At 37.0% G+C, this 12,254-nt stretch overlaps 1 protein-coding gene across 1 annotated transcript in view; it reads right to left on the bottom strand.

Moving 5' to 3' along the window:
- Positions 1–11,754, bottom strand: part of WDFY3 (WD repeat and FYVE domain containing 3) — a 267,982-nt gene extending 256,228 nt beyond the window's left edge. Inside the window, 1 exon segment of the mRNA XM_017851638.1 lies at positions 11,663–11,754. The gene's annotated coding sequence lies outside the window, so the exon portion shown is untranslated.
- Between the last annotated feature and the right edge of the window lie 500 nt (positions 11,755–12,254).

Genomic DNA, 12,254 nt, shown 5'->3' with positions numbered 1-12,254 from the left:
GGATTTTTACAAGAAAGTTGGTCTGGACTCTTCAAAAAGTCAGTATTATCAAAAAAGAAAGGAAGAGAGAAAGAAAAGAGATGAATAGTGAAAAGAGAAACAGGATAAGGGAAACTAATCTAGATTTTTTAAAGAATAAAGAGACATAAACAAATGCAATATGTAGACCTTAACTAGATTGTTGTTTGAAAAAAACTACAAAGGAAGTTTTGAGGACAACTGGAGAATTAAGATATGGACTGAATTTAACACAGAATTATTGTTCTTTTTTATATATGGTAATTAATAAGTGGTCAGGTAAACAAAGTCCTTATTTCTAGGAGATGCATATTAAAGTAGGTAGTTTTTAAGAGTAAAATGTCATAAGGTCTGAAATTACTTTCAAATGGTCCAGCAGTGTCACACCCCTCTCTCAAATGTACATATTCCACAAGAACATATGTAGCAAAATGTTGGTAATTATTGAATCAAGGATGAAGGTGTTTGGATGTTCACTGTATTATTCATTAAACATTTCTGCATGCTTAAATTTTTCAAAATACAAAACTTGGTTTAAAAAGGTAAGGGGAGATTAATCCATTGGGCAATCTACACTTGTTTTCAGATTTCTAGTATTCTTCTTTGAAACGGAGTCTCTCTCTGTCACCCAGGCTGGAGTATAGCACAATCTAGGCTCACTACAACCTCTGCCTCCCAGGTTCAAGCAATTCTCCTGCCTTAGCCTCCCAAGTAGGTGGGATTACAGGCGTCCGCCATCTTGCCCAGCTAAGTTTGGTATTTTTTTTAAGTAGAGACGGGGTTTCACCATATAGGCCAGGTTGGTCTTGAGCTCCTGACCGCAAGTGATCACCCGCCTCGGCTTCCCAAAGGGCTGGGATTACACGTGAGCCACTGCACGCAACCTAGATATCTAGTATTATTGATAGAGCAGAAATAACAACTTCCTCTTCGTCTACAAAGTGCTAACTGCTAAATAAAAGAGTTACCACTCTAATCAGGTTCTGAGGAAGAATACACAAAATTACAACTCTACTCTTTTTATTCCTTCCATAAACAAATGTATATCACCAATACTTTAAGTATAAAACCATATAATTTTCCCAAGGTACCAAAGTTGATAATGTGTGGGTATACTGCACGAATCTTTTCTTAAACCGTGTTTTTCATAGTTTTCATTAGAACGTCTTACCAAGGTCAACAGACAGTAAAGGAGCAAATTGTATTTTTATAAAAATCTGTTATTTGCATATACGTTATACAATCTCACAGATGTTATTTTCTATTTATTATGTAGTAAGTACTTTTGTCTTATTCTTAAATGGTCCAATCACCCTGAGACCCGGGCCTTAGGCAAAGCATGCAGACAGTAAGGAGTACAATGAACCTAAAAAAAGTTAGAAAGATGGCTACGGTCACCACACATTTTTGCAGAAATACACTTCAGAGAAAACAAGTTTTTTACGAACCTATGTTTCTTCAAAATACAGTTTTAACATAAGATACCACTGAAAACCTCATTCATTTATGTTCACACACCATTTTACACTATTAAATTAGACATAAAATGTATTCCCATTCCAGATGAATAAACTAAAGGCTATGAAAATAAGTCTTCCACAAAATCCCAACATCCATGCAGGCAAGAAAAAGCAAAGGGCTAACTCATATTAAAAACATATATCGGCCGGGCGCGGTGGCTCAAGCCTGTAATCCCAGCACTTTGGGAGGCTGAGACGGGCAGATCACGAGGTCAGGAGATCGAGACCATCCTGGCTAACACGGTGAAACCCCGTCTCTACTTAAAAAATACAAAAAAACTAACCGGGCGAGGTGGCGGGCGCCTGTAGTCCCAGCTACTGGGGAGGCTGAGGCAGGAGAATGGCGTGAACCCGGGAGACGGAGCTTGCAGTGAGCCAAGATCCGGCCACTGCACTCCAGCCTGGGCAACACAGCGAGACCCCGTCTCAAAAACATAAATAAATAAAATAAAAAATAAAAAAAATAAAAACATATATCAAAACGTTTTTTCTTTGGGTATTACTAAAATTATTTAAATACTAAAGGTATTTATTTTCTTCTTGCAAATATCCCCTTCTTAGAGAAACTGCCCTTTCCCTACTCACTGAAAAGGAACTTTATTGTGAACACCTAACTAGACTCTTCCAACGATAGCTGACTGAACAGTGTTAGACATCCTCCATGTTGTGAGATAAATGGGTTCTCTCCCCTAGCAAGTTAGAATTTAGAATTGTATGAGATATTTATCTACGGGGACTATAGGCTAGCTGAATTTAACACTCACAATTGACCACTGTACACTGATAAGAAAGTAGAGACAATTTAGCAAAACAAAACAAAAACAAAAAACACGGGCAACTACAGAAAAAGGAGAAGAGGCACCTAAAAATATTCAGGTCCTCAGAAGCCTGGCTGTACTTCCTGTACTGAGTTCTATAGTGTCTGTCACCAGGAAAATTGTCTTCAAAACAGCCATCAGGGGTGGGGCGGGAAGGTAAACATGGACATCTATGTAGATACAGATGTAAACTTCCAAAGAAACAAATGAGTTAAATTAGCATACTAAATACCAAAAATATGATTAGAACATAGCAAAGCCTGGGATTCAATTACTAATCAATACATTCTTCCCAAAGTAGGATGGTAACCTTCTTTGGAGTCACTTGCGAAGATAGAACAAATCATTTCTGGTCCAAACTTTCTTTATTAGTGTGCATTTTCTTACTTTTATCAGCAACAGAATAAAATGTTTGAAGCCTATGTTTAATATTAATGAATATTCACAGACTATCAGCTTTAACTATAAATTCAAATATAATAAAAATGCCTTATGTCCTTTTAGGGTAAAGAAAGAAATAAGCGATGTCTTTCTTCATGTATTAGAGAGGCAGGATAGGAGAGCAGTCAAATACCTGGAGCCAGACTCCTAAGTTTGAATTCAGGCCCTGCCATTGCTAATCCTGTGACCTTGGGTCAGTTACTTCTCCTGTCCAACAGTATAAAATTAGAATAATAATAATAGAATCTATCTCATAGGATTATAAGAAAAATAAATGACATGATGTGTTTTTAAAAAATCCTAGGACACAGTCAATGTTAGCTGCCATTAATATTATTTTTAATAATAATTAGCTATTATTCTGGTAACGGGAGTGATTTCAAACATATCCATAACATTATAAAACTGAATTATTTCAACAGGGAGACTCTCTAATATGTACAGGAAATAAAAAACATAAAAATGTGTGATCCAAGAAACAGGAGCAATAAAGATAAACTCATATTTTTAAAAACCCTCATCGCCTAGACTATCTAATTCTATAGTGGGGCCTCCATAATAACAAACCATGAAGTGTTTTTTAATGAGGGATACTGTTTTTTGATAAAATTCTGTAAAGGTTTCAGTAACTCCTGACCACAGAAGAAAGCCTTATTCCTAAATGCCCTTTCATCACTCAGAAATAGCAAAGCATTAGGATTATCTACTGATGTTGGAAAAGACAAAGGTTTTTTTTTTTAAAAAAAAAATCATCTCAAAAGTTTTAATTTTAAACCATCACTGGTTCAGAGATGACTACAAAACACATTCTTATGGGGCTTTTGAAACTTGTTTTGGACTAGGCAATTATATAGGTAAGAAACAGCTAGAGATACTGTTAAGGAGAAAAACAATTCTTGCATCATAAACATATGATACATGATTTGCTTCCTACAAAACATGCAGTATGATCAAATAAGAGAACCAAGCTGAAAGGTCAAAAATTAAGCGGAAGAGAAGAAATGATGAAGTAGAAGGGAGGGAAGGAGACCATTATAAATAATTTCAGCTATTTGGAGGAGGCAAGAATCAAAATATCCTAATTTTTATAGAAAACACAAAGTAGTTAAAACTTAACTTACAAAGTAGTTTTAAACTTAACAAAGTAGTTAAGTTTATAAAAGCAAGCAAAGACTAAAAAGAATCTGTACTTCCTTCCCTATATGTTTTGAAATCTGGTAATTCTTTAACTCACATTTCAATCTGGAATACAGACATATTCACAAAAAATTATTCATTCAATCAAAAAATACTGAATCTTTATTTTCAAAATACGATCCTCGGCTAGGCTTTTTGAGGTTCCTCACCCAATACACACAAAGACGATAATAAGCAGCTTCAGTCTGTATTTCACATTTTTAAAAAATTTTCCATTTTCCTTCTATATCACTTACATTTCAAATTCCATATTTCACTTTACTTAGGCATAGATCCTTTTTCTAAAAGGAGAAGGAGTTTAGCTTTCTTAGGATGCTACCAAGGGGCCTTAGTCATCTCACAACCAGATTAATCCATGTAAAGATGCCTTTTAGTAGAGATATTCATAAAACTGAGGCACCCTCAAGGGACACTCACAGGACCACAGGGAATGACTTGACCTTTATACGGCAATAAAGAGAAAAGGCATCCCTTCTCCCCACTTCTTTCTTCTATGTGAAAACAAAACAAAATGAGAAACAGAAAAGGGGGGCTAGTGGTTAAGAACGTTTAAAAAGAAAATGAAAACCTGACATCCTAGTGCCTGTACTTTTAAGAACTTATTGACTACAAAATATCACCTCTGACCTAAGCAAAGAGAACACACTTATTTCCTCTATTTCCTTTTTCTCTCCTTTCTAAGTCAATAATTTAAATGATGCCCTTAAACTTATATCTTTTAATGCAAACTCTATTCTATTTTCAAAATAAACATCACTTCTTGGCTTTTGGCTAAGATCAAGTGAAAAAATAAAGTCAATATGCTAATAAAATATGTAACCAATCAACTAAATACCAAGGGATATATATACGATCATTTGCTGTGGACATGATTTTGTTTATATTTCAATCTCAAAATTCTGAAGTAAAATGAAGTAAAAAAAAAAAGGTGATGCTTATTAACAACAAACAGCAGCTAATATAAATTTAGCTTCTACTTACTGTGTGCCAGGCACAGTATTAAGTCCTTTATAAGCATTATCACATGTAATCCTTTGACACTTCTAAGTACTACTAATAAACCCATGTTACAGATGAGGAAATAAGAAGACATTGGAAAATCTGTCCTGGGGTAAAGAGCTGTAAGCAGGCCAGGTGTGGTGGCTCACGCCTGTAATCCCACCACTTTGGGAGGCCGAGGTGGGAGGATCATGAGGTCAGGAGTTCAAGACCATCCTGGCCAACATGGTGAAACCCTGTCTCTACTAAAAATACAAAAAATTCACTGGCATGGTGGTAGGTATCTGTAATCCCAACTACTCAGGAGGCTGAGGCAGGAGAATTGCTTGAACCCAGGAGACAGAGGTTGCAATGAGCTGAGACTGCACCACTGCACTCCAGCCTGGGTGACAGTGTGACGCTCCGTCTAAAAAAATTAAAAAATAAAAAAGCTGTAAGCAATAATATGATTTAAACTAGAAAACATGATTAAGTTTGAGACCTTAACCAAAACACATATTACACTGCAGTTTTTTCACTTTCATATCTGCTTTATTAATACACCTTTTTAAAAATCATACTGTTGATAAAGATCAATGTATAATTTGTCCCCAAAACAAGTGCTACGTAAAGAATACTAAGGGTTGAAAATCAATGTGATGTGGCCATACAAACATGAGGCTCTATTTAATAAATCAAAAGTCTACAGAAACAGGAAAAAAGTTTCACAACAGAAGATAAAGTGGTGATTAAAAAGATTAGTATTTCTAAGTCTTAAAATGTAAGTATCACTTCTTCAAAGGAAAGAAAATTGAATTAGATTTTAAAATCCTAAAATTCTATTTAGCAATACAATTTTATTTTGCTACTTATTTTTTTCTGATTATAAAACTTTTATACTTTGTAATTTAAACTTCACATTAAGTATCTTTACTCATTTACATTTTCCTGAGTTCCCTTTCAGCTTTTTAAACTCTCTCAACACATGTTTTCTTTCTAATACATTTGACATAGACTTTCATTTCTGGGTGATGTTTTTCTAAACCATAAAATTTGCAACATTATTTTCCTCAAAGAATCTAAAGCCTAAAATCTAGTCGTAAATCTATCGAGTTCTAGAAGTTTTCATAATAAAAAGAAGGTATATTACAAAACAAAACTCTCAGCTCAGTATCCTGGTAACAGCATCCTAAGAGCTTAAGCTTAAACCTTCCCCTTTGCCATAATCATTTCAACAGACCTTCCCCTTTGCCATCAATTCAACAGAGTTTTTTCTAAGAAAAAAATTATCAATTGTTCAAAAATAAGAATGCTTTCCCCAGTCCACTACAGGTGTACCAAAAGAAAGTCTTAAATCTATATATGACTTCTGCTAACCATGCTAACAAGTGAAAAAGAAAACCACATAGAAATCCTATTAAATTATATTTACTCAATTTCTGTATAGTATGACTTAAACGTCCAAATCTAGTGAGACTTAAAAATGTCTCATCGTTTCTAACAATGAAGTGTTTGTTTACTATTAAATGTATTCTACTTACAGTAATTCACAAATAATTATAATTAAACAACTACTTATAAAATAACCACTTGTAAAATCATGTAAAATCATGTCATCATATGGTTAAGAAGTATAAGCTCCATCTACCCTAATGAAGTTTGTAAAAATAATCTTTTCTCCATGAACTTGAGATTTTCTTAGACTAAATTTACTAAAGAAATGTTATTCCACATGTTACACACACACACACACTCCTTATAGAATAACTCCTACAGATAATGCCAACTAGGTCAAATTTCACTTCCAGAAACACGACTATACTACCTTCCATAACAAGAATTACAAAATGAACCCATAAAATTAGTTTCCAAGTACGATGGTGGTTGATTCGGGGTGTCAACATGACTGGATTAAGGGATACCCAGTGAAATGGTCTGGCTTTGTGTCCCCACCCAAATTTCACCTTGAACTATAATCTCTATAATCCCCGTGTGTCAAGGGCAGGGCCAGGTGGAGGTAATTGGCTCATGGGGGAGGTTTCCCCCATGCTGGTGTTGTGATAATGAGTGACTCTCATGGGATCTGATGGTAAGTGTCTGGCATTTCCTCTGCTGGCATTCATTCTCCTGCTGCCCAGTGAAGATGTGCCGTCCATCATGATTGTAAGTTTCCTGAGGCCTCCCCAGCCATGCGGAACTGTGAGTTAATTAAATCTCTTTTCTTTATAAATTACGCAGTCTCAGGTATTTTCTCATAGCAATGTAAGAATGGACTAATACACCCAGATAGCTGGTAAAGCAGTAATTATTCTCAATGCTTCCGCAGGCACTGAGCTCATCCCGTTTCTGGTGAAAGACAAAACCAGGTGGTGTGGAATTTGATTAGAATGATTGGGGTGTCCCAGTTGTGTCTGTGAGGGTGTTTCCGAAGGAGATTGACATTTGAGTCGGTGGACTGAGTAGGGAAGATTTGCCCTCAATATAAGTGGGCACCATCAAATCAGCTGGGGAACCAGATGGAACAAAAAGGCAGAAGAAGGGTGAACTTGCCCTCTTTTCTGGAGCCAGGATGCCCTTCATCCTCTGTCCCTGAACATCAGAGCTCTTTGTTCTCTAGCCTTCAGATTCTGGGACTAGCACCAACCCCTCTCCCTCCTCCGTGCTTGACTCTTGAGCCCTCAGCCTTGGATTGAGAGTTACAGCATTGGCTTCCTTGGTTTTGAGGCCTTTGGACTTGGACAGAGTCATGCTACCAGCTTCCCTGGTTCTCCAGCTTCCAGACAGCCTATGGTGAGACTTCTCAGTCTCCATAATCGACTAAGCCAATTCCCCTAATAAATCCTTTCTCATATATGTCACTATCTAAATACATATTCAATCAATAGCTTGTCTCTCTGGGTAACCCTAACTAAAACACCACGTATTTTTCCATCAGTGTAAATGGTAAGAACTGCCAGCTGGATGATATGGTATATATGATTGTAACACTACATTCTGTAAAAGTATTTGTAATTGAGCAGTACCCTTGGCCAGTTTGGTGTATTAAATATCCTCACAAATGGCAGCTAATTCCTAATACTTTATAATACCTTAGTTGTTGAAAATGACCACAAAAAAGTTGATAAAATTAAAGTAATCTTAATAACCTCAGACCTCTTACTCTTAAATTTTTTTATAGAAATGAGATTAGATCTCTGCATATTTTATGAGAAATATCATGTTAATAACTTAGCAAAGTGAAAAGTCATGTGCCACTTGAATAAGTCTACACAGGACCGAAACACAACTGATTTTATACATACTAGTAGTCAGCCTCAAAAGTAGCTCCCAATGACCCTACCTCCTGGCATTCACACCCTTGTGTAATCCCCTCTCCTTGAATGTGAGCTGGACCTAGTGAATCACTCCTAATAAACAGAATATGGAAAAAGTGAAGGCATGCTACTTTCAAGACTATATTACAAAACCACTGGGCCTTTCATCTTGCTCACCCTCTCGTTAGCTTGCACTAATGGAAGTTGATGCCATGTTGTGAGCTACCCTACAGAAAAGGCTCATGTGGCAAGGAACTGAAGCTGGCTTCTCAAAAACAGCCCACACAAGGAACTGGGTCCCTGGTAGTTCAACAATCAGTGACAAACTAAGTGCTGCCAATAATCACATGATTGAACTGGAAGCAGATCCTCCCCCCAGGACCTTCAGATGACACCACAGGCCTAGAAGACATGTTAGGTGCAGCTTTGTGAGAGACCCTGAGCCAGAGGACTCAGTTAAGCTGCACTCGGATTCCTGATCAAGAAAAACAGATAATGTTTGCAGTTTTAATCTGGGAAGTTTTGGGGTAATTTGTTCTGTAGGGCAATAGATTGAACTGTCCCCTCCCAAAATTCATATGTTGAAATCCTTAGAGTCAGTACCTCAAAATGTGATCTTATTTGAAGCTACGGTCTTTAAAGAGGTAATCAAGTTAAAATGAGGCCATCAGGGTGGGCCCTAATTCAATATGACTTGGGGTCCTTAGAAATTTGGACACAGGGCCGGACGTGGTGGCTCATGCCTGTAATCCCAGCACTTCGGAGGCCGAGGCGGGTGGATCACCTGAGGTCAGGAATTCGAGACCAGACTGGCCAACATGGCAAAACCCTGTCTCTACTGAAAATACAAAAAACTCAGCTGGACGTGGTGACGCACACCTGTAATCCCAGCTACTCAGGAGGCTGAGGCATGAGAATCTCTTGAACCCGGGAGGCGGAGGTTACAGTGAGTCAAGGTCGCATCACTGCACTCCAGCCTGGGCAACAAGACAGAAACTTCATTCAAAAAGAAAAAAAAAAAATCTGGACACAAGAGACATGCACAGAAGGAAGGCCATGCACAGAGACACAGAGAAAAGACAGCCACCTAAAAGCCAAGAAAACAGTACTGGAACAAATCCTTCCCTCACAGGCCTCAGAAGGAGCCAACCCTGCAACACTGACTTCAGACTTCTATCATATAGAATGTGAGACCATAAATTCCTGTCATTTAAGCCACCCAGTTTTTGGTACTTTGTTATAGCAGCCCTAACAAACTAATATATGTGGCAATAGATATCACACATATACTTAATTCAAAATAACTTCTATCAACAATCCCAAAGTTAGCCTCCATTCAGGACTCAAGGAGATGCCCCAAGGTCTTTATTAACGAAAAAAATATTAGTCCATACCAGAAAATCTTAAGACCACAGATATTTTAGTGAGCTGGGACCACTGCAGTCATAAAATCTAATCTATTCATTTCAAAAATTGATGATGATAATAATAATGATGTGCCAGGAACTGTTTGAACACATATGTTAACTCTTCATAACAACACCATGAGCTACCACTATCATCTGCTCCTTTTTTAAGACGTAGAAATTGATGTCCAGAAGTAAAGATCACAAAGCTAGTATGTGGCAATGCTAGGATCTGAATAAATTGAGGTTCAGAGAGAAAAAGTAATTCACCCAAAATCATAGTTGGCAGCTCAGCTGGGTACTTAATAGTATGTCTCCTATATTCAAATCTTTTTTTCTCAAAAGTCAAATGAAAAGCTTTCCTTTCTCAAAATATTTTATTGCACTGTACCATTTTATTCATGAAAGTCAAATAAATGTCCATCAACTGGTGAATGGATACACAAATGTGGACTATCCAAACAATGAAATACTACCCAGCATTAAAAGTATCAGAAGTTTTATCCTTTTTAATGCTGGGTAACATAGATGAATGCAATAACATGGATAAATCTTTAAAGCATTACAATATTCCCCCTTTATCCATGATTTCACCCTCCATGGTTTCAATTACCCACAATCCAAAAACATTATACACAATAAGATATTTTGATAGAAACCATAGTCACATAACTTTCATTGTAATACTTGTTATTATAATTGTTATGTTTTATTAGTAGTTATTATTGTTAATCTCTTACTGTGCCTAATGTATAAATTATACTTCGTTACAGGTAAGTATGTATAGAAAAAACATAGTATACATAGGGTTCCCTACTATCTGTGGTTTCAGGCTTCCACTGGGTGTCTTGGAACATATCCCTCTCTGATAAGGGGAGACTACCATACATGTGGAAGAAATACTACTACATCTTATTACTAGTTTTCCACATTTTAGTAGGAATAAGTGAGATCTTTTTCAGAGAACAGGCTTTAAAACAAAGAAAGCCAATGCAAAGCTTTTAAATTACCATGTACTAAGCCACAATTTGTCGAAAGATATCTGACTGAGGAATCAAATTCTGTTCCGGCAAATTAATATCGAGTGCTTAGTTAGCCTTTCTTTGGGATCTGGATTATAAGGTATTATGCTTGGGAGGCAGTGGTAAGCAGGCTTCACCTCACAAAGAATAGAAATGTGATGATAGCTAGTTCCCAAAGAGAGAGAGAAGAATGAGATCGACATGCAGAGAAGAGACACTCTGTTGAGAGCCTGCAGGAAATCTTATTGTCTTTGGTACTGGGTTCTTATTGTGCAGTCCAGCTGCATTTCTGTTCTTGGATCCTGTGGCATCTCCTGGGACACTCCCAAAAGTTTTCCCATTTTTGGTTAAAATAATTTGATTACTTGCAATCAACGGAGAACCAACATGGTCAAAAAGGTACCCTATCTAAAGCTGAAGAACATTATTGAAAACTAATAACCTCATGTAAAAAATAAACGTTTTAATAACAACAAAGTAAAACATTAAAACGCAGATAGAAACAGCACTCTCAAGGGCCTCACAAGATAGTTTATTCCTTAAACTAGTCACTCAAAGAAACTACAATACAATGGATGAAAGAGTTCCAAAGCATGTGCTTTAACAACAACTAGATTTTTCCAGGAAAAAACAAGAGGAAATGATGCTTTAAAAATATGACTTTTATCATCTGTAGGTACCTACAAGAAAAGTAATATTGATTTACAACCAAAATTGAAACTGAAGATAACTTATTATAATGTAGCTCTCTTTTGCTGCAGAAAACTAAGAGCCAACAAGCAAAGAAGGCTTGCCCAAGGTTACCAGTCATCAGTGGTAAAGGACAGTTGAAAACCAACTCCTGAATCACAAGTCACTGGTCTTGCTGCTGCACAATAATGCAGCAAAGACAATCACAATTCTGTTCCTAGCTCCTTTTTCAACTAATAAAACAATCCTAAAACTGACCTGATTCTCTGTTCTGGGCTGGCATGAACCTGCTTAGAAATGATAAGAATGGCAGGCACTTTCTTCCTGAAGCAGACGTGGAAGAGTATTATACCTGATGAAGGAAAGGAAAAGAAAACTCAGTTTATGTTCAGAATATGCATCATGAGTCATTCATTTTCTATCTTTTTTTACAAAGGTAAACAGTTTTATTTCTTTTTTTTTTTTATACTTTAAGTTCTAGGGTACATGTGCATAATGTGCAGGTTTGTTACATATGTATATCTGTGCCATGTTGGTGTGCTGCACCCATCAACTCGTCAGCACCCATCAACTCGTCGTTTACATCAGGTATAACTCCCAATGCAATCCCTCCCCACTCCCCCGTCCCCATGATAGGCCCCGGTGTGTGATGTTCCCCTTCCCGAATCCAAGTGATCTCATTGTTCAGTTCCCACCTATGAGTGAGAACATGCGATGTTTGGTTTTCTGTTCTTGTGATAGTTTGCTGAGCATGATGGTTTCCAGCTGCATCCATGTCCCTACAAAGGACACAAACTCATCCCTTTTTATGGCTGCATAGTATTCCATGGTGTATATGTGCCACATTTTC

This window comes from Rhinopithecus bieti, unplaced genomic scaffold, assembly GCF_001698545.2.
Source record: "Rhinopithecus bieti isolate Rb0 unplaced genomic scaffold, ASM169854v2 scaffold_33935, whole genome shotgun sequence".
NCBI classification, from domain to species: domain Eukaryota; kingdom Metazoa; phylum Chordata; class Mammalia; order Primates; family Cercopithecidae; genus Rhinopithecus; species Rhinopithecus bieti.
The sequence above is the reverse complement of the archived record's forward strand: the minus strand, read 5'-3'. Positions and strand labels throughout refer to the sequence as shown.